A 25,123-nucleotide genomic window follows, 5' to 3' on the forward strand; every position below is an offset into this window, starting at 1 on the left:
TTTCTGTACAGCATTGGAGATTGTAAGAAGGGCATCACATGCTCAAAGGCCTTTACAAAAACCAAATTGCAAACTAGGGAATAGATGATTACCTTCAGCAAACCTATCAAGACTTTTTGCCAGAAGACGTTCAAAAATTTTAGATAATATGGCAGTTATGGAAATTGGGTGGTAATCAGTGGGACTTGAGCTACCATAAACACATTTACATGGGGGAGTAACATTACCAATTCTCCAACAAGTGCTAAAAGCTCCTCTTCTTGCTAACTTGCACAAAATAACAGATAACCTTAGAGCTAAGAAATCTGCAGTCTTTATAAAAAACAAATGAAAAATACCATTTGGGTCTACACCTCCATAAGCATCAAGATCCATCAAAAGAGCTTTAATTTCACGAGATCGAAAAACTAAACTAGTTAGTTTAGCCTCAGGAAAACAGGAATGAGGGAGTTCAAGTTTATCATTATTCTGTTCACTGTCAAAAACATCAGCCAAAAGGGTTGCCTTTTCCTTTAGACAGTGAGTGACTGAGCCATCTGGTTTATGTAAAGGAGAAACTGTTGCATCTACACCAAAGAGTGTAGATTTAAGGGTAAACCACCATTTATGTTCCTTGGTTGTACTAGAAAGGGTTTCTTTTATGGTTAAATTGTGTTCCTTTTCAGTTGAGGTATAAACACTCTGAGCGAAAGCTCGAAGCTGAGTATAGTTATCCAGGTCAAATCTGATCTGTTACCCTTCCAAAGATGATAGGCCTCCTGCTTCTCCAAATAAACACGTCTACAATCATCGTTGAACCACAGTTTGTCCTTCACTCGGTACCTTAGCACTAGAGAAGGGAGACGCCTATCAATTATGTTGACTAGATTCTCATTCAAAGGGACAACAGGATCTACATTACTATATAATTGTGACCAATTCAAGCACAAAAGATCATGCAAAATTCCATTCCAGTCTGCTTGGGATTTCATCTAAATTTTACAAGAGTATGATACATCAGGGACAGGCTGCTCAGTTTTCGCTACAAATGAAATCAAGGCATGATCAGATGTTCCGACTGGATAACCAACCTTACTAGTTATAACACCAGGGGATTCAGTGTATACGAGGTCCAAGCAATTACCAGACCTGTGAGTAGCTTCATCTATGATTTGCTCACAGCCTGATTCAGAGGCAAAGTCTGAAGCTCTTAAGCCATGGTGATTGGTAGGAGAGATAGAACGTAACCACTCCCTATGGTGAGCATTAAAATCACCGACAAAGACAAAAGAAGCCTTTCTATCATCTTCTTCTATCTTAGATAGAATGGTAAGAAGACAATCGTTGATAGAATCATCCATGTCTGGATTGTGGTAGATCAAACACAAATAAAAGTTGTTATGCCTGCCACAAACTTTTGTTACCTGAATCTCATGACATCCACTTTGATAGAAGGACTTATGAGAAGCAGGGTACTCAGTCCTAATATACACCACCATTAGGGATGACATCACGTTTCAACATTATTGACTTCTTAAAACCAGTTAAATGGAGCTCAGATGAGTGTCTCATATTAGAAACCAAAGTTTCTGAGCACAAAAGAATATCATACTGTCTGGAGAAAACAATAAGGTCTTTAATATTTGCATGAAGACCACAAATATTGCAATACAGAAGACGACATTGACGAAATCTAGGACGTACTGGTCCCGGGTCGGATTTCGCTCAATGTCTCCAGACAGCAAAAGAATAAATATAAATAAAAAAGAGACTTCAAACGTAAAAAACTAGATTAACAGGAACTATAACAAGAATATCTACAGAATTATAAATAAAATGATTGATGAAACCCATAGACTGTAGTAAAAAGACAGAAAAACTTATCAACATGGAGGAGCCGATACACCATGCAAGGCTAAATACCCTCCAGGATAGTTACTTCAACTGAATGGAGGACTGTAAGGATGGTTTTGAGACGAAAAAGAATCAGATAAGGAAAAAACGACCTATTGATAAACCCCTAGTCATCCATGGCCCTTCTCTTAAGCCTGCCCAACACACCATTTAAAAAAAAAAAACAGTAGGAAGAAAAAAAAAATAATGAAATAGAGTAGCGTGCCCGAGTGTACCCTCAAACAAGAGAACGCTAACTGAAGACAGTTGAAGACAATGGTACAGAGGCTATGGCTCTACCCAAGACTAGAGAACAATGGTTTAATTTCGGAGCGTCCTTCTCCTAGAAGAGCTGCTAACTATAGCTAAAGAGTCTCTTCTACCCTTACCGAGAGGAAAGTACACTGAACAATGGCAGTACAGTAATTAACCCCTTGGGTGGAGAAGTGTTTAGTAAAGTTATTGTTTTCAGGTGTATAAGGAAAGACGAGAATCTGTAAAGAATAGGCCATACTATTCTTTGTATGTGTAGACAAAGAAAAATAAGCCTTTCCCAGAGAGAGGGATACAATGCATTACTGTCTGGCCAAACAAAGTATCCAATAACTCTCTAGTGGTAGTATCTCAACGGGAGGCTGGTGCCCGACCAACCTACTACCTATACCCACACATACACACACATATGCATATATATATATATATATATATATATATATATATATATATATATATATATATATATATATATATATATATATATATATATATATATATATATATATATATATATATATACAGTATATGGTACCGCTATTCAATTGTAAGGGGCTACGCATGAATGATGTAGTTAAAATGTTATCAATTTGCTGATTGTGGTTGGAAAAGAGTATGCTACAGTTCTTATTAATAGGATTAAATATAAAACAGAGGATGCATTTTTAGAAGTGCCAAGTGATTTTAGAAGAGTTATGTGATGTATTGATCATATATTTACAGTTAGGCAGATATTTGAGAAATATTGAGCAATAGGTACTGAGGTGTATATTACATTTCTGGATCTGGAGAAAAGCAGAGTTGATATAGTTGATAAGGAAGCGTTTTAGATTGTGATGAGTTTATCAGGATTTGGTGGAAGGTTGTTGCAAGCATTGAACAATTTGTCCATGGGCAGTAAAGCATGAGATAGGATAGGAAATGAAGTGGGTGAGTAGTTTCCTGTGATTGTTTAATTTGTGTATTAAAGGAGTTGTGAGAGGTGAATGTTCGAGTGCTTTGTCGAGGATTGGAACTGGTAAATGAGAATGATCATGAGAGGGAGGTGAGTCAGTTGTTGTTTGCAAATGATACAGTATTGATTACAAACTCAAAGGAGAAGCCGTATCACCTAGTGAGAGAGTTTAGGAGTGTGTGTGAGAGAAGGAATTTGAGTGGTAATGTGGTTAAGAGTAAGTGTATGAGATGCACGAAAAGGAGGGTGGAGCTAGGTTGAATGTCATGTTGAATGGAAGGTTACTGGAGGAAGTAGATCAGTTTAAGTACTTGGGGCCTGTCATTACTGCAAATGGTGGAGTGAAATCAGATGTACGTCGGAGAGTGAATGAATGATATAAAGGGTTAGGAGCAGTAATGGGAGTGGTAAGGAATAGAGGTCTGGGAAGTAATGTAAAGAGAGTTTTGCATGAAAAAGTTATTTTATCAACTGTGATGTATGGAACAGAATTATGGGAACTGAAGAATATGAAGAGACAAAAATTGAATGCCTTCGAGATAAAGTGTCTGAGGAATATGGCTGGTGTGTGCTGCTTAAATAGGGTTATGACCGAAGTAGTGAGGGTTAGAATGGATGTAAGAAATGAATTGGCTGCTAGAATGGATATGAATGTGTTGACGTGGTTTGACCATATAGAGAGAATAGAAAATAACCCTCTGCTAAAGAAGATAATGAACACATGAGTAGATGGGAGAAGTAAAAGAGGATGGCTATGTTTTGGGAGGTTGGATGGAGGATGGATGAGAAAGAGGCAAAAGACCATGAGAGAAATATGAATGAATTGTAAGCGATTGGGATGCAGGTCTGATATGCCCGCTTCATCCTTCAGTAACCTTGGTGACCGCTGAGGTAGCAGCAGTAGGCGAGTCATCATATGAAGCTTCATTTGTGGTGAATAACAGGGGAGGGTGGGCTGTGAACCCTTAGCAGTACCATCCAAACTCGGTTGAATACCTGGTCAGGCTAGGATGAGCTAAGAGAAGAATAGTTACTCTTTTTTTTTTTTTTAATTTATATCGGCAATCTACCAGAATCGGGGGAAGTGCCTTGGTGAATAGATAGGCAGACATATATACAAACATATATATATATATATATATATATATATATATATATATATATATATATATATATATATATATATATATATATATATATATACATATATATATATATATATATATATATATATATATATATATATATATATATATATATATATATATATATATATATACTCATATATATATATATATATATATATATATATATATATATATATATATATATATATATATATATATATATATATATATATATATATGTATATATATATATATATATATATATATATATATATATATATATATTATTTTTATAATTAGGAAAAAATTAAGTTAATGCGAAAAAAATCACTGCTTGATCTCAAGGCTCCTCATAAGTTATAAATGCTAAAGAAATATAGTAATATCAGATTTATAGATTTAAATAAATATATGAATAATAGTCCGTGACCGAATAAAGAAGTGGTGGTAGCTTATCTTAACTTGGTATTGAGAAGTCTGTTTATGCTGCTTATCTCATACTATGGTCTTCCCATCAATACCAGTTTTGTAGTAACAAGCCTAAAACACACATCCAGATATTCATTTTCCAATAGATTTTTAGTTTTCGAATTCACATACTTCATAGTTGAAAAGGTTCGCTCACATATGCACATTCTCTTAGCCTCTTAGCTTGGGGAATATATCCTTGCAAACCAACTCCCAGAAAGTCTGCTTTTCCTTTTTCTTTGCAAGCGACATTGAGTCAGACTGTAGTTCACATAATTCAATCTGAAGTTCGGATAGCTATGCCTCCACATTAACTTCTATTGGATTGTTAAATAACAGAAGACTGAACTTTCGCTTCTCGAAGTCTCTAGATCTGCTTTTAAATCCAAGAGATAAGCTTTCATTTTTTTATGAAAAAGCATGAGGAGTCTGACTTTATATCATCTGTCCGGAGCTCCTGGTATGATGAAAAGTGTGCAAGATCACTTATTCTTGATAAGTAAGCACTCAATAGTACTAGCTTCTTGCAGAGCTTCAATGTACCTAACCTCCTGAGAAAATTTTGTTTACCTTGTAAGCTGGGATTAAATACATTCAAGTAGGTGGTTATGTTTGTGAAATATGGTAGGGAGCAAATAAAATCTCTATCTTGTAGCTGAGTTTCGTAAAATTTATATTGCCAAGCTATCCATTTTGAAAAAGGAAATAATATTTTTTTCTGATGAGCAAAAAAATAAAAATTTATTTTTTTTTCAAACTAAGCCACCTGATTCTTGAGTGCAGTGGTATATCACTAGATTCTACATTTATTTCTTCAAGGAAAGATATAAATCTTTCTGTGTAGTTGTGACTTATTACCACCTCCGATTAAATTCACAATCCTCATCATACTCTGCATGACATCACTCATCTGTAACACCTTACTACATAATGCTTCAATATGAGTATCAATGGTGTCATATATGTACCTATACCATGAATTTTCATACTTCATATGCAGATACAATGAATTGGCGTTTTTTTCGCGTACAATGTAAATTTGTATTATTATCATTACTAATTGCTAAGCTACATCCCTAGTTGGAAAAGTATGATGCTATAAGCCCAGGGGCTCCAACAGGGAAAATAGCCCAGTAAGGAAAGGAGAAAAAGGAAAAATAAAATATTCTAAGAAGAGTAACAATATTAGAATAAATATTTCATATACAACCTATAAAAACTTTAACAAAACAGGAGGAAAAGAAATTAGATAATATAGTGTGCCCGAGTGTACCCTCAAGCAAGAGAACTCTAACCCAAGACAATGAAAGACCATGGTACAGAGGTTAAGGCACTAACCAAGACTAGAGAACAATGTTTGATTTTGGAGTATCCTCCTAGAAGAGCTGTTTACCATAGCTAAAATGTCTCTCCTACCCTTACCATAAGGAAAGGAGCCACTGAACAATTACAGTGCAGTAGTTAACCCCTTGGGTGAAGAAGAATTGTTTGGGAATCACAGTGTTTTCATGTGTATGAGGACAGAGGAGAATCTGTAAAGAATAGGCCAGACTATTCGGTGTATGAGTAGGCAAAGGGAAAGAACCGTAACCAGAGAGAAGGATCTGGTGTAGTACTGTCTGGCCAGTCAAAGGACCCCATATTCTCTAGAAGTAGTATCTCAACGGCCGGCTGGTGGCCTGGCCAACCTACTACCTATAATACAAGTGATCGTGAGCCACTTTTCTCCTCGACTATTGTATCTAACTTACTCGATAATAATTTCATAAAACTCTAATACTTACCTGATACAAAAAATTCTAGATGCTCTTGTATATTTATTTTGCATGTTGCTGGCATAAGAAACTCATTGAAATTTGAATATAGAACTAGTGCATTGCAATTTATCATAACGAGAAAGACTGGTTGCTAAAGTTCATGAGAAGTAATAGAGCTTAAATTGGACCCCTAATTACGATGTTCCACTAATGAAATGCTGAAACAGTCCTACTTGGCGTGCAAGTAAAAGGATTTTGGAAGACTTTGAATAAATAAATCAGGCAAAGATACATGTAAAAGAAGTAAAATAACCAGGTAGAAATAACAACGGAAGAAATAGTAATGGTATTTCTATAAAAAGTAAAATATTAATTTCCAAAAGAAAATTAGACCTGTGATATAACATGGTGACAGAAAAATTAACTTAAAGCTGAACATAGACGATATACATTGGATTTGGAGTAAGTATTATCATAGTTTGTAAAATATTTTAGAAAGGTGTTACTTTTATCTGCTTTGGCTTTCCAAAATTTTAAGAAAGTTAAATCATAATAAATACTTAGAGTAATTGTCTAATACTTTATAATAATTAGCAAATTTTCTGAAGTTACCAAGTGCTGTGTTTATCTTAGCGATCAATATATTATGGTTATTATTTGCTAGCAAGATATTATCGTATGTCATCTGATGTTCGAGATGCTTTATACAACTTTGCATATCATTAGTAGTATTATTATCACTATTGAAGTTGTTGTAGTTGTTGTTGTTGTTGTCAGTACTACTGGCATTACTGTTACTTAATACCATTATAATTACACTGGTGCTATTGCATCAGACGCAACCTCAGTCAAGATTATCTGCTTATATGTTAACACTGCCAAAAGATTAATAATATTAAAATTATAACTGTAATATTGCATCAGACGCAGTATCAAACAACATTATTTGCTTTTTTGTAAACACTGCCATTTATGCTTAGGATATTAATGCAGTAATTGAAACCACTTTGAGATCCTGTTTTTGTCTTTTTTCATTGATTGTCTGCTCTTCATGATGATATGACGTATATAGACACGAGTTCTTTTTTCTGTATTTGGTTGTGCGTTTGATCCGGGGATTCTGTTATTATTATTATTATTATTATTATTATTATTATTATTATTATTATTATTATTATTATTATTATTATTATTATTATTATTATTATTATTACAAGCAAAGCTACAACCCTATTTGAAAATCAAGATTTTATAAAAAAAAAGAAGCAATGAACAATAAAAAATAAAAAATGTTAAGAATATTAACAGATTGAATTAGATCTTTCATGTAAGAGAAATAGGATTGATTAGTACCTGATTTCACCTTCAAGCTAGAGCACTCTAGCCCAAGACACTGGAATACCATGGTACAGAGGCTATGGCACTACCCAAGACTAGAAAAAATGGTTTGACTATGGAATGTCCTTCGAGAAAAGCTGTTTACCATAGCTAAAGAGTCTCTTATTCCCTTAGCAGAGGAAAGTATCCATTGGACAATTACATTGCAGTAGTTAATCTCTTGAGCAAAGAAGAATTGTTTTGTGATCACATTGGTGTCGGGTGTATGAGGAGAGAAGAGAATCTGGAAAGAATAGGCCAGACTATTCGTTGTAAGTGATGGCAAAGGACAAATTAGCCGTAACGAGAGAGAGGGATCCACTGTAGCACTGTCTGGCCCTTCAGAGGACCCAATAGCTCAATAGCACTAGTATATCAATGGGTGGCTGGTGCTTTTGCCAACCCACTACCTGTTTGCTTCTCGGAAATACTATGTCTGGTAGGGAGTTATTTCAGATAATTGTTGGCAACTTGTGCTAGACTATAAATTGTGATAAATATCAAGATAAGTTTTCGTGAGATAAATTGTCAGATGATTCCATATGTAAGATGTTAACTATCTCTATGATGCATTATTCAGTAACAATATAGTCCAAAATCAGACAGGGATCGATAACTTCCTACGATGTGGATTCATCCACATGAGCTGTTTTGATTTTCAGGACTTGATATCAAACCTGGATGTGGGAGTTTTTTTTTTTTAATTGGATGAAAAAAGGCTACTTTCTGATTAAAAGTTTTTTCTTTAATTGGAGGTAGTAAGGCTCAATGCTAGAGCAAATGCTGATGCTCCGTTATGATATCTGTTTACGAATAAAAAGTTAATAGGTATAAATATATTTTCTTTTTTACTATGATACATTTCCAGCACGAAGCACTGGTATACACTTCATCTACTTTTCCAAGAGCAATGTCTCACACTCACCAATTTCTTCATGAGGGTAACTAAGTAATGGCTTTGCAATGAAATGTAAGAATTTTATTCTCCAAGCTCCTTTCACTCGTTACTGATAAGGAAATTACTTCAAAAGTATGGATGTCGGTTTTTTGATCGTCTATTATTTTACCATTTTTTTCTAGTACAGCCTATTAAAGTCACCAACTCATCAGAGAAAATATGCTATTACAGTTGGTTGCCTTATAATTCAAAAAAGAAAAAAAAAAACACATCTATAATATGTACTTGTTATTCAGAATATGGGCTAAAAACACTCTCCGTTAAGAAAAACACATGAGTAATTTTATAGATGGAGGAAACCTTGGTTTTATATCTGGGGTCAGCCACTTTATTAACCGATTATAAGATTTTAGGTGCACGTAAACTGGGTCCATCCCAAAGTTTCGTTGTTGTCTCAGTAAAATTTAGTGAGACCGTAAGATTTTTATGGTGCATTCCGGAACTTGTTTGAAAATTCATTTTCATCATTGCAACAAAAGTTTAATCATTGACGATATATTGCCAAATAAAACTCGGTTAAAAAAAAAAAAAAAAAAAAAAAAAAAAAGTAAAGCCATATTTCAGTCTCAAATAGGGCAAGAAGGAAGTCTTTCTGGTGAACTCCAGGATAGAATTACTACCATTTTTAGGAAGTTTAATCTAATCCCATGTTAACCGTAATCCCTAGATTAAAGTTGTATGTGAATTTGGCGATATTTTTTTCTATATATTCCTATTTCTCCTGCTTTTACAGACTCAGAATATTTATCACAAAGCCTACAAGTTCCTTTATGAATTTCATCATTATAAACTATTGTAAATAGGAATATTTCACTTGTTTTCCTGGTGTTTCAAGATAATAGGCCACCACTGCACTAAGTTGGTATAAAGGTTAAATGAAACACTCATTAATAACCTTCATAGCTCATATGTCTGGTAAGATATTTACGATGAATGTAATATCTCTTTTCACTGTATAAGCGTTCAAAAACAGAGTAAAGGACAAATAATAAATTGGGTTCAGTATACAATTCAACTGATAGATCTGTAAAGCATTAGATTTTTTGTCTCTTTTTTAAATGTATACTGTTGTGTTTAAACCTAATTTCAAACTCTTTGTTATTATAAGGCAATGTTGGAAATACATTGCCTAATATGTTACGTATACAATGTTGTACCATCATCCACTTAAAAAAAAAAAAAAAAATAGAATTCGCTCCAGTTTTGCTTTAACCTCATGCATGCATCAAAGCACAAATTTGAGCATACATTTCTTACTGATTTTTATGAATGTTTAAGTATCAACACTCAATATTATTATTATTATTATTATTATTATTATTATTATTATTATTATTATTATTATTATTATTATTATTATTATTATGCAAGATATCTTGAAAATAAGCCGAGGAACATGTGTTCTTTTATCATTGTCATCGAAGAGATTTAATTTTCTTGTTACTTTGATCTTTATAATTCCATTGACAATGAATAATGGTCAATATCAATAACATTTTAGTCAAACACTTGCTAAAAAAAAAAAAAAAAAAAAAAAAAAAAAAAAAAAAAAAAAAAAAAAAAAAAAAAGACAATTTTATTAACCCTCAGGTGATCCGATGACGCAGTTGAGGCGTGAAAATATCGATTGCCATAAGTGATCCGGTAACGCAAATTGCTGCGTCGTATGCAACTTATTTTCTGCGGAAATTTGGGCTAAATACGCGCGTCGCTCAAGGGAAATGATACAAACCGTGAGTGGACAGATGGTTGAGGATCAGGTGGTGCCTGGAATAAAACGGGCAATAGCAGGGAATGAGTGACAGACTTATGCTGTTCTAGCCTGTCTTTTGTGCATGTATACAACTGTAATATACATGTGTCATACATGATTAGATAGAGCATTATTTGTACTTTTGTGTAAAGCAATACAAAAGCACTAACGCTGCTATACATAGTATTTGATTGTAAAAAAACACCTGCGACAAAACTGCCAAAATTTACTCCATTTTCTAACGGTCCATTGCTAAAATTTGTCCTATAAAATATATGTTTTATTTATTCATTTTTGCGGATATTTAATCTGCTTTACATTATTTTCATTGATTTTTCCTCAGCTTTTTTTCTGTAATATCGTAACAATTAAAAATGGCAACATAAGTACTTCGAAAATTCTGAAATTCTCGCTCCAAAAAAAAGAAGCCAGATATTTATTCCTTTACGCCTCAATTACTAATACATTTATACGGAAAAGTTTGCATCCACGTGAAATATCTACAATTCTACACAATTTGCGTATCATAAAAAATCCTCAAACATAATAATTTTATCATTCATGAATTTCTAGAAAGAAATAATATTCACTATTTTTTTCAAAAAATATCAAGTTCAACCCGCAATTTTATTACTCTTTAGCATTCCAGTTATGTTTTTTTTTCTTTACACTAGTTCAGAGTTAAGTTGTTTGTTAATATCATGCAAAAATACACAAGCCTTAATCGTTTATAGTTTGGACGCACCGATTTTGAGAAAAAATAAATGAAAAAATGAATTTTTTTAGGCTAGGACCACATGCGATGTGCACCCTCACTTTTTTAAGGGTATAAGCACCAAATAACTGATATAAGACTTCGAAATTAAGGTCATAACAAGCTTTCCTAGTAGTCATTGCTATTCAGTTTAATCCCCCAAAAACTGTCCTTTAGTCTCCTGAGATACTTTCCCGTTTTACAATTTACCTTATTTTGGAGGTACCCTTTCAACTCCGTGCCTGATATTGTTTTCAGCTCAGTTGAGATGGAAACGTTATTGAATACCTCATACAGTTTGAATTTTGATCTTTTCATCCACTGGAAATTATTGGTAATCACAACAAGGATATGCAATTATGGAGCAGTCGCCTTAACACGTTGACTGCGATTAGCAATGCTGTGAAATGGCCCAAAGGGAGTTCTCTTTCGACTGATATAAAATCAATATCCAGCTAGCTATTGACGTGAGAAGTGTTATGGTGTATCCGTAAGATACGCCGAGTGCTCAGCCAGTGTAAAAAACGTGACTTTATGTGGTACTCTTCACCTGACATAACAAAAGTCTTAATTACAGGTGTTGTGTACCAAATATGAACATAATTGATGTGGTCATATTATGCTCATGTCTCCCAAAACGATTAGAGACAGTTCTGCTGGCGTTGTGTGCAAAATATGGTTACACTTTGGAAGTTCAGTTATGGTGCATATCGCTCAGACTGATCTAGGGATTTACTGTATGCAACGTGTACCAGACGTGGCTCATACTCAGTGTGACTCTAAAAGGCACACATTGCCCTGAATGATTGCACGCGTTACTATAAGCGATATGTACCACATATGGTGAACTGAAAAAAGCGTAGAATTTCAATATATTGTTATTTTATAACAGATTTATAGGTCATTTGGTGTATTGCAGACAATTTAATCCCCAGACACACATGCATACACACACATATTTATGTACATGCATAGACACATACACACACGCACACACACACACACACACATATATATATATATATATATATATATATATATATATATATATATATATATATATATATATATATATATATGTATAGGCATATATATATATATATATATATATATATATATATATATATATATATATATATATATATATATATATATATATATATATATATATATATATAACACCTTTGTATGTTTTCATATGGGTTCATAAAATTTGTAGGACACATACGTGTGTATATAGGAATATATATAAAATACACATGAATGCAATACATATAACATGCATATACATGTTAAAGACAGACACACATTTGGAAACATATATACAGGCTGTATTTGTAGCAATATTATTTTTTATTTGGCATAAGTAAAAGTATTTATATATAAGTAAATTATTTAGGTCTTCTTCAGTTCTTATTCATATATCTGTCCATTGTATACGGTAGCCCATTTTTCTATACCTGTCTATCCATATATGTACATACATACACACATATATTCACACTTTTATGCGAGAGAGGAATAAAATGTGGAAAAGAACTCTTTCTTATGTCTGTATAAGAGAATATATAATGCACACATGCATATTGCACACATTCATATACACATATTGATGTATATTATATAATAGGAAATATTAGAAAATTAGATGAAGGAAGTAACATAGAAGGAATGACACACATACGCACACAGAATAGGAATTATATATATATATATATATATATATCTATATCTATCTATCTATCTATATATATATATATATACATATATATATATAGCGGATTTTGAGCGAAGCGAAAAATCTATTTTTGGGTGAGATGGCCATGTCGTCCTGATGGAAGTTCCTATAGGGTAGCTTCCTAGGGTATATTACAACTACGGCGATATTCCCAGAGAATTTACCTTAAGGTACCAGAATTCTAACTCCTGGAGCGAGTATCCCTCGTGAAAGGGATATCGCGACATATCAGAGGACGTATTCTTGACACACCACATGGCAATCTGCATCCCGAACAGAGATTTCGTCTCGCAGGGGGCAGTTGGCAAAACACGAATTCGGGAAAGAAAAAGGGGGAGCCGCTCCCAAGGCTCCCTATCTCCCGATTCGTAAGCGTGCCTGGCGCCAATCCTGGCGCCATCTGTATTCCTTATAGCGTACACGAGGTGCTACAGATACTGTATGTAGGGAGGGGTCCTACAGCCCTTTCTTAGAAAGGCAAGGGCATGTCCATCAGGACGACATGGCCATCTCACCCAAAAATAGATTTTTCGCTTCGCTCAAAATCCGTTTTTTGGGCTCAAGCCATGTCGTCCTGATGGAAGTATACCAGAGCATTACTGTATCTGTGGATTCTCAGAACGTGCCGTACTCCCCGGATGTAATTTTTCCCGGTCGACTAGACCTAGAGACCTAAGATGTTACCGTTATACATCTTTTCAACTAACTATAAACCATGTTAGAGCTTCCTGCCCCCTACAGGGAAGAGTCCTACTAGACTCTGGAAAAGTCTCGAAGAGTACATATACCTATGTATGAATACCAGGCAAACTAATATAGTGGTCTCGCCCTATATTAAGTGAAGCATAGTTTGTAAAGAACCACTGCGTCAATATGAAATATCGACCAGGTCTCCACACAATACTTGTATTGGACAAAGGTTTATATCCGCATAGGAGGAAACTAGTAAAACCGCCATCGTCCCCTTATGGGATGGGGTCCTCCCGTTAAAGGAAAGCATAAACCAATGCAACATAGCTTGCACAAAGGAACAATTCTATTAGAATTATCCCAGATAAGGTACATAGAATGAATGCTCAATTATACCAATAAATTGACACAGGTGAAGGAGACGCAAGGTTCTCAAGAACAAGTTCCTTGACAGACAATAAACAGACAGGTTAACCACAATTATATATATATATATATATATATATATATATATATATATATATATATATATATATATATATATATATATATATATATATATATATATATATATATATATATATATATATATATATATATATATATATATATATATATATATATATATATATATATATATATATATATAAGAGGAGGATAACCCAAACCTTTAAGCATAAGTATGATAGTAAACAGAACTGTTTATCTGAAAGAAAACACATTAAATGCCACTTTTAAGATACCAAGGTATCAAAGTCATAAAAGTCTGTATTACAAATCAATGACATTAGCGTTAGAAACGCTCGGCACACATGTCTGCACTTATGCTAGGTTCACCTTTGGAAATGGAACAGTCTACATGGGCAACTCAGTGCCCTCACTTAGTTTGTAGTACGGTATGTAACTACACACTCACCCTGGAATTAATCGTCCCAATTAAAACCACTGTTCCTCGCAGAGTTAAACAGTAGGGTTAACGACGCGACCCACTGCTACCACAGATCTCTTTAGTTCCTCTACTTGCCTCGCATAGTGGCGAAAGAACACTCTGGAAGACTTCCAGCCAGTGTATGAACGGAGATGTTCAAAATCCATACAATTAAAGAAATTTAAGGATGAGGCAACTTTCCTCGGATCGTGACCTGCGGGTGTACTGTCAGGATCCGCTCTGCGAATAAAATATGTGATTTTCGCTCTGAGTTGATTCAGAGATAAATTTGAGCCTGATGTTTCTCCCCTGAATAGTTGACCACCCTTGAAGTCTGAAGTTCTATGAAGATAGACCTTTAGGCATTCTACTGGACATAGAGATGCATCTTCTTTCAGAGGGCAGATTCTCCAGGGACCCCACCTGTTGGTGGGTAACTTATTCTTGGCGAGAAACGTAGGATCCGGAAACAGGTTCAGTTCTCCCCCATCCAGGAACTGAACACGACCTGCCTCTCTCGAGAGGGCTACAATCTCACTAACCCTGGCCCCGGACGCGAGTGCAAATAGGAAAATAACTTTTTGTGTCAAATCCTTTAACGCACATTCTTCATTGCACAACAGAGAAGCGAAATGAAGAACTTTGTCTAAGGACCATGAAATGGCCTTTGGAGGTGCTGAAGGTCTGAGCCTAGCGCAGGCTTTCGGAACTTTATTAAAGAACTCGTTACCTAGGTCGACCTGGAAGGCATATAGAATGGGTCTTGTCAAAGCAGACTTACACGTTGAAATCGTGTTAGCTGCCAATCCTTGACCATGGAGGTGGATGAAGAAAGATAAGCAGAAGTCTGTCGAGATCTCCTGCGGATTCTTCGCCTTGACAAAGGCCACCCATTTTCTCCAAGATGACTCATATTGCCTTCTAGTAGATTTGCACTTATATTCCTCTAGGAAGTCTATGCTGGCTTTCGAAATCCCGAAACGCTTTCTCACCGCTAGGGAGAGAAAATCATGAGCTGCAGGGTCCGGGTTTTCTGTAATGAAGCGCAGACAGTCGACTTCTGGACTCGCTGGGTCAGAACTGGATCTGGTAGCGGTACAAACTTCAGCTGTAGTTCCAATGCCAAGGGGAACCACACGCTGTTCGGCCACTTGTGGGCTACTATTGCCGCTACCCCTTTGAAGGATCTCAGTTTGTTGAGGACCCTCAACAGAAGGTTGTGAGGAGGGAACAGATAAATCCTGGATCCTCTGTTCCAGTTGAGGGACATCACGTCCACTGCTTCCGCTAAGGGGTCCTCGTACGGGGACACGTACAGGGGCAACTTCTTGTTGTCTTTCGTCGCAAAGAGGTCTATCTGCAGTTCTGGGACTTGATTCAGAATGAAGGAGAATGATCCTGCGTCTAAGGACCATTCCAACTCTATCGGTGTGAACCTGGATAGAGCGTCCACTGTCACATTGCGGACTCCTTGAAGGTGAACTGCCGACAGGTACCACTTCTTCTTTTCCGCCAATCGGAAGATGGTCAACATCACCAGGTTGAGAGGTGGTGACCTCGATCCTTGTTGATTCAAGCATCTCACAACTACCTCGCTGTCCCTCACCAACCTTATGTGGATCGAGTGACGCGGGGAAACTTTCTTTAAGGTAAGGAGCACTGCCATAGCTTCTAGAAAGTTTATGTGAAAGGTCTTGAATAGCTTGGACCAAGTCCCCTGGACTTTTTTCTGATGAGAGTGACCTCCCCATCCCTCCTTCGAGGCGTCTGAGTGAATCGTCACCGACGGGGGAGGTGGCTGAAGAAGAACCGACTTCTTTAGAAGTCTGGCTTGGGACCAAGGCCTGAGAAGAGTACGTAGCCGAAGCGGAACTGGTCTTCTCAGATCTCTTCGCACGATTGATGCAAAACTTCTCCAAACTCCGGTTGCATCCTTTAGCTGTGCTCTTAGCACTGGGTCTGTCACCGAAGCAAACTGGAGAGAGCTCAGTACCCTCTCTTGTTCGCGTCTTGATATCCTTTCGGAATCTAGAAGTCTCTTGACAGAACCCGCTATCTCCTTCCTTTTCTTCGCCGGGATGGAGAAACGGTGTGACAAAAGGTCCCAGTGGATTCCCAGCCACTGGAACTTTTGAGATGGAGAAAGTCGAGACTTTTATCTGTTGATCTTGAAACCTAGGTACTGTAGGAACTAGATCACTTGACTGGAAGCTTGCAAGCATTCTGTCTCGGATGCTGCCCACACCAACCAGTCGTCCAGGTAGGCTACTACCTGAATTCCCTTTAGGCGTAATTGTTTGAGAGCTCCGCTCGCAAGCTTCGTAAAAATCCTTGGGGCTATGTTTAGCCCGAATGGCATGGCTCTGAAGGCGTATAGTCTTCGTTGTAGCCTGAACCCTAGGTAGGGGGAGAGTCGACGGTTGATTGGAATGTGCCAATAGGCATCTGACAAGTCTATAGAGACGGAATATGCCCTCTTGGGCAGTAAGGTCCTTATGTGTTGCAGTGTTAGCATCTTGAATTTGTAATACACTATGAACTTGTTGAGTGGCGACAAGTCCAGAATGACTCTGAGCTTTTCCGAGTCTTTCTTGGGAACACAAAACAGCCTCCCTTGGAATTTGATGGACCTCACCTTTCGGATCACATTTTTCTCCAACAGTTCTTGAACGTACTCCTCCAGAACGGGGGTGGAGTGTTGGAAAACCCGAAGGCCCGGGGGTGGAGTGCTGTACCCACTCCAGCCCAGTCCATTTTTGAGTAGGCTGTGGGCCCAGGGATCGAAGGTCCACCGATCCCGAAATTTCAGAAGTCTCCCTCCTACCGGTATCATCCCGCTTGGACTGCCGTCCCGAGGTCTTGCCTCCCTGACCACGACCACCCCTGAATCCCCTTCCCCTTGAGGGGCGCCCAGACGAGCCTCTGGCTGCCCCTCTAGGCTTTGCTCGAAAGGAAGTAGACTGCCCTTCGAACGATGGGGTGAATGCCGTGGACTGTGTCGACACGGCCTGGGGTACCCACTGAAAAGTGGTCGGGGTTTGTGCCACGATCTAGGGCACTGGAGGCAATGGCAATTGCAGTTGCTGTTGCTGTCTAAAAGGCTTGGCTGGCCGAGACGGTAGCCTAGTCCTCATAGTCTTCCTCTTTGGTTGAGGACCTTCATCCGGGGAAGACTTTCTTTTGATAGCCAGGCCCCACTTCTGGAGAAGGTTTCTATTCTCCAAGGCGGCCTTATCAACTACTTCTTTGACCAAATCGGTAGGGAAAAGGTCTTTGCCCCAAATGTTGGAGGAGATTAGTTTCCTTGGCTCGTGCCTCACCGTAGCCGAGGTGAACACGAACTCCCTACAAGCTCTCCTCGCCTTGACGAAGCCATAAAGGTCCTTCGTCACTGTGGCCAGATGAGTCTTGGCCACCACCATGAACATTTCATGGACCTTGGGGTCACTTGCCATCGTCTCAAGAGTAGTCTGAAGAGACATTGAGGCAACCAGTCTTTCTTTTGTCTCGAACTCTCTCTGCAAGAGAAAGTCAGACAGCTTAGGGAGGTCCTCGCCGAACTGACGTCCGGCGATATCAGCCTCCAACTTCCCAACTGAGAACGTAAGATGGACGTCCTTCCAGTCTTTGTGGTCCATAGGTAGGGCCAGTGACAAGGGTTTACACTCCTTCAGGGAGGGGCAAGGCTTGTCGGCCTCGACTGCTTTTAGTACAGCCGCAAACCCTTTGCTGTAAAAAGGGGAAGGCTCTAGCAGGATAGGACACAAAGGAAGGGAGCTTCTTGCTCAATGCAGCTACTTTTGAGTTAGAGAAGCCCCTCTCTTTCAACGAGGATGAAAGCAGAGCTTGAGCCTTAGTATGGTCCATCACTATGACCTCCTTCGGCTCTGTCTCCTCCTTTGAAGCTGGTTCCTTCCTCAGCCGGACATAACAGTCCGGATATGATGCCTTGCTGGGCCAGAATTCCACCTCCTCTAGGGGAACTGAGCCCAGCTTATCTGAGATGACGATCTCTCCAGTCGTCATTGGCATGTGCTCAGCATACCTCCATGAGTTAGCATCTAAGCACAAGGGAAGGTCTTTCACATTGAGCCTTTTCTGGGGCCCATGTGATTCTGTAAGGCACTGCATCCGCCGTTCCATAGCAGCCGCCTTCTCCTGATTCTCCTTCTGCATTTGTTGGATCATTCCAACAATCGAAGAGAGGGCCTGTCCCAGCTCTACTGGGAGACCGGCCGATGTTGAGGGAATAGGCTCCGGAATCTGAACCGGAGTAGCCGACACCTCGTCGACCTCTTCCTCTACGATATCCGGGGCTTGAACTTCATCCTGGCCTTCTGCCAGGAGGTCTTCTTCCAAACGCTCGTCCACGTCAGACATCCTGTCATCTAACTGGATGTCTTGCATCGTGACCGCGACTTCAGCATCCACCTGGATCTGACCTTGGGGGATCTCCTCTTGAGGCTGGGGAATCACTGCATCAGCTGATGCCTTAGGGAAAAGATACGCCCTCATCTTCTCACTTGGAAGATAAGGGCCAGAGGTGTTCTTTTGGAAGCCCCTTACCCAGGTACGAAGCTTCTCCCTTGCTATATCCCTTGATTCCGCTGTCCTAGGGGAATCAGAGGCCTCAGTAATCAGGTTAGTGCACACAATACATACCTGAGGGTCCCAATACTGGAGATCATCCTTGGAGACAGCGCATGCTGCGTGTCTCCTACACAACTCATGTCCGCAGAGGTTCTTGCTGCGGACGTTGCAGAAAACATTTCCGCACTTCGGAGGGTCCCCCTGTAAAGAGAAGAAATTTCCATGAGTATCAAGTGAACTATGTATCACTGGATATGCATAGTATAGCATAACAATTCATAAAGGAAAGACACACACTTGTGTTTCCCTCACAACCCATTGTTGCAGCCTTCCAGATAATAAAATCAAATGGTTAATCTCTTCTAGAGTAACCAATGCAAGGTTTCCAGAGGAAACAGTTAAAACTATATTAAATGCAACCAAAAACAAAACACAAATCATTAAACAGACAAAAAAATAACACAGACTATTTTATATATATATATATATATATATATATATATATATATATATATATATATATATATATATATATATATATATATATATATCTATCTATCTATCTATCTATCTATCTATCTATCTATCTATCTATCTATCTATCTATCTATATATATATATATATATATATATATATATATATATATATATATATATATATATATATATATATATATATATATATAACGGTGTGTGTGGGTACACAAAACTCACCAATCACAAAACTTTACAAACCCAAGACCAACAGTCCACACACAGCACCTAAAAAACACTTACCCCACACACAGTAACGAAAATACTTAAACACCAAAACAAATCACTTAACTAACCATCAACCATATACCACAAACCAGCATCAAATAATCACATCCAACACCAACATCAGCGAAAACCCTAAAATATTCAATATATAAGTTTTTGTGTGTGGTAACCGTCGTCCACATACGGGTAACTCCTAGTCCACTGCCACAACTTCTTGGCAAAGAGTATTAGCTTAAGGCCAATTTCACAGCGCAATCGCTTAACTATACTCTTAGAATATCATCTCCATGTCCAGGCCAAACCAGTGTCGTCATCATCATCATCCAGGACTTATTAGGCTTCGTCATCAACAGTTACACGAGCGTTCTATCCAAATCCTTATAAGATTTAACATACGGGGTCGTCATCAATCTATTGTAAAATGTGTGGCAGGCAATCAACAGGCCACGGACAAACAAAAACTCCCAAGGAGTTCAAAGGAGTCAAAAGGAATCCAAAGGAAGAATTACGGCCTGCAATAAAAAAAGAAAAAACGCTTACGAAAACTCCTAACTAACTAAACTATCGCACTATAATCAAAGATAAGTAATAAACTTTCTATCATTCACGATCGCGCCTAACAAAAATAAATAAAAACAGTACTCACTCCAATATAAAGAAAAATCACATCAAAGCCGGCTGTCAATGAACAAAACAAACAACCGACTCCTGCTACAGTCAAATAGAAAATGCTTTCGCCCAAGACATTCATTACCGCCCTAACCTAGCTAAAAATGTAAACAAACAACCTCAATTATACCGACAGTCTTTCCCACTACAAACAATCATTCCGCTAATTACCGCTTGTTCGGTGGCGCGCACCGCGGACACACACAAACACACATACATACATTCATACATACATACATACTCGCACCCTATCTCTCTCTCTCTCTCTCTCTCTCTCTCTCTCTCTAGGCAAGACTAAAGCAAATAAAATCTCTCTCTCTCTCTCTCTCTCTCTCTCTCTCTCTCTCTCTCTCCTCTCTCTCTCTCTCTATAGGCAAAACTAAAGCAAATAAAATTTCTCTCTCTCTCGATAGGCAAAACTAAAGCAAATAAAATCTCTCTCTCTCTCTTGATAGGCAAAACTAAAGCAAATAAAATCTCTCTTTCTCTCGATAGGCAAAACTAAAGCAAATAAAATCTCTCTCTCGATAGGCAAAACTAAAGCAAATAAAATCTCTCTCTCTCTCTCTCTCTCTCTCTCTCTCTCTCTCTCTCTCTCTCTCTCTCTCTCTCAATAGGCAAAACTAAAGCAAATAAAATCTCTCTCTCTCTCGATAGGCAAAACTAAAGCAAATAAAATCTCTCTTTCTCTCGATAGGCAAAACTAAAGCAAATAAAATCTCTCTCTCGATAGGCAAAACTAAAGCAAATAAAATCTCTCTCTCTCTCTCTCTCTCTCTCTCTCTCTCTCTCTCTCTCTCTCTCTCTCGATAGACAAAACTAAAGCAAATAAAATCTCTCTCTCTCTCTCTCTCTCTCTCTCTCTCTCTCTCTCTCTCTCTCTCGATTTGGCAAACACAAAAATAAATTAAAATAAAATTAATCCTCCACAACACACACACACACACACACACTTTCACTTCTTTTCATACTATAATGGAGAGTTGAGGGTCTATGAAAAAATATATATCACAGCAAATACATTCACTTTCTCCTCTTCGTCATAAAACATTTGGAGTTGGGGTCTATTGTATATATATCACTGCATATACATTTAATACATTTACTTTTACCTGTTATTACAAACATGTATTACAGAGTTGATGTTCTATAAAAGATATATATCACTGCAAATACATTCACTTTCACCTCTTTGTAAAATACATTCTGAGAGTAGGGTGTCTATGAATATATATAACACTATAAATAATTTCACTTTGAAAAATACATTGAAAAACTTACTCTTTGGGATGTAGCAAATCTCCTCCCCAAGAAGATAGGCATCCTTATTTTAGGAGTTCTCCATTCTTCAATCTTGAAAAATTCAGCGCTATGGAGAAAAGGTCAAGGTGTAGGCTATATATGTATATATATATATATATATATATATATATATATATATATATATATATATATATATATATATATATATATATATATATATATATATATATATATATATATATATATATATATATATATATATATATATATATATAGTACGCCCCTATACACAAACACACACACGCACTCAGGCCTACAGTTTAAAGGAATCGCTCACCGGCTGTCTACGGTTTTAACGTTGACATCTGACACCACCTCCCTCGGACACAGCTTCTCCAGTTTGGTGTGAGCACTCCCCCCCCCTCCCCCCACCGTGTCGTTACGCCGTGCAGTTACACAAACGTGATTTTCCAGCATGGAAAATTCCTCACCAGGTATAACATAGACTTATCAGTGAAATTTTGAGAATATTTATGATGTGTATATTAAGATTTATGTTAAGTGCCAGTGAATTTGCTATTTACTTTTCTTTCTTTTTTTTTTTAGAGAAGAGGGGTGTGAAAAGGAAATTTGAGAAGTTCGAGTCTCATCTCCCTATCAAAAAAAGAAAAAAAACATCGCACAACTAAGTATTGTTTAATATGGAAAAATTAATGTATAGTGTCAATATCTTTTTTCGAAATACATCAACTCAAGGATTATTGTAAGTTTAGTCTGAAATGAAGGGTCAAAGTAGAATATGATCTATGATAGGGATTCACCAGTTTACTTTGTGTGCATTTATAATCATTACGCATGTTTATAATTTTGCTTTAGAATGTTTTCTTACAATTTGACTTAGACCTTCAGATAAACTACTCCAGGGCTATTTCTCTCTCGTTCCAGCGCTTACGACAGGAGGGGAATTGCCTGAAAAAAACCCGACTCAAACTGCAATTTCAACATCCTCAAGCGTTGATGTTTCACGTTTGCTGTCTCCAACACCTGGGAGACCACCTTCAACACCTGTTACGGGACAGACCCTGAACCTCGTTAACAGGGACACTTCCTTCAATCACCCGTACATTGTTGAAGAATTCACCGCCCCTCAGTAAGTGACCCATCCTTATTTATGTTAATTTGTGGGGATGAAATTAGTGTGTGAATACGGGAATATTTTAAAAACAAAACATTTACAGCAAAGATTGTAGGACTTTTGATCTCGACTATGAGCAAGCTAAACTTCCAAAAATTGGGGGAAACGGAAAACGAGCCTATGGAGCTTTGGCTCCCTTCAATGATTATTAACGCTAGTGAAATCGATACACTCTTAGATAAATGAGAAAGTCCTATTGAAAACAAATTCCCAGTGAATTAAGGGGGAGTGTGTGGACAGTTGAAGGTGTCAAGAACTTCAAACTCTTTTTTCACCGTCAAGCCATAATGTCTGGAAGGCGTGCATACATTTTTCCTAAGAAAGAAGTCCGTGGAAGCGAGAAAGTTATTAATCCCTCTGAAATTGGGAATTCCTGTCTAATTCAGTCTCTGGCTGCCTACTTTATCGCTAAACAACAGCCATCTCCACAGTGGGGAAATATTTCCCGCACTGTAAATAGTATTCAACGTTGTTCGGAATATGTTAATTTTTGCAACCTTTCCTTTCCCATCCAATGGGAAGACATTTCTTGCCTTGAGTTGGCAAATCATCTCTCAGTTTACGTTTACGAAATGGAGAGATCTGCAGACGGTGAGTACCTGCTTCAATTGTCGAGGCGAGGAATGAAAAAGTGTCCAAGCATAGTCCCACTTCTCCTAGATAGAGAGCATTCATGTCTCATTAAGGATTTCCATTCCTTCATGAAATCCTCTGCTAGGATAAGATCTTCCAGCCTCTTTAGTTTTGCCATAACTGTCTATTACAGCATACGACAACCACTAAACAAGAACAGCATGAAGCCAGTAGAGATCTTGCTGTAACATTGAATTTTCCCCCTGTAGGAAGCACAGTAAGATTTAGAAATCAGCATAAGACACAAAAGTTTTCCTATATACTCGTCTTTGATATGGAATCGGCTTTAGAGTAATCACCCGGTGCGTATGGCGTAGAGGCAATACATAAATCAATAGCATACTGCCAAATCATTTTCGATTGCAGAGGACAAAGAGCGACTTCCAATTATTACTGCGGAAACGATTATGTTGACAAGTTTCTGTCTGATCTTAATGCTTGTTGGGAGTTAATAAGAATGCAATGGCAAACTTTCCCCATTCATATGACGAAGCAGGATGAGAGAACATTCCATGAGCAGGATGTATGCAAATTGCGTAAGACATCATTCAAAGACGAGAGTGATAAACATAGACATCATGACCACGCTAGTCCTAATAACAATTTTATTGGGGCCTACTGTAGGCGGTGTAATTTATCATGTCACGAACTAAAAACGAAACTCCCTGTTTTTTAACACAATTTAAGTTATGACTTAGGTGTCATCCTTAAGGATCTTAATGATAAAGTCCAAATCAGGATCATGATGAAACAAGGAATAAGAATTCAGCGAATGTCTGTTGACAATTTAATTTTTCTTGACTCTCTAGCCTTTCTAGGATCTTCTTTGGATAGTTTAGCTTCCGAATATTTTAGGGATGGGAGGAAAGCACGATTAACTGAGGAAATGTTAAGCGGGATAAAGAATGAGGAACTTAGGGCTGAAGTTATTCAGGGTAAATTACCATTCTGCTATGACTATATAGACAGTCTTACAAAACTCGAGGAAAGGCAGTCCCCCCCCACCCCCAATCTGCATTCTACAACACACTAAAGGCACATGATCTATCAGATGAGGAGTATAAACGCGCCCAGCGTGTTTGGACTATCGGCAAATGCCAAACGCTGAAGGATTTTCTTCTCCTATACCTCATTGTAAACACTAGCCTATTAGGGGATATTCTCATTTGGTGGTGTGATATTCTTTATAGTAAGTACGGTCTTGATTTACCGCACTATGTTTCACTTCCATCCTACGCCTTCGACAGCTTTCTTAAGATGAGTAACATTGAGTTGGATCACGTCTTTGATGAGGAATTGTATAATCTTATCAGGCACAATGTGGGGAGTGGGGTTCACTTCTGTTGTGCGGCAGTCATTCA

This window comes from Palaemon carinicauda, chromosome 10 (assembly GCF_036898095.1).
Source record: "Palaemon carinicauda isolate YSFRI2023 chromosome 10, ASM3689809v2, whole genome shotgun sequence".
In the NCBI taxonomy this organism is placed as follows: Eukaryota; Metazoa; Arthropoda; class Malacostraca; order Decapoda; family Palaemonidae; genus Palaemon; species Palaemon carinicauda.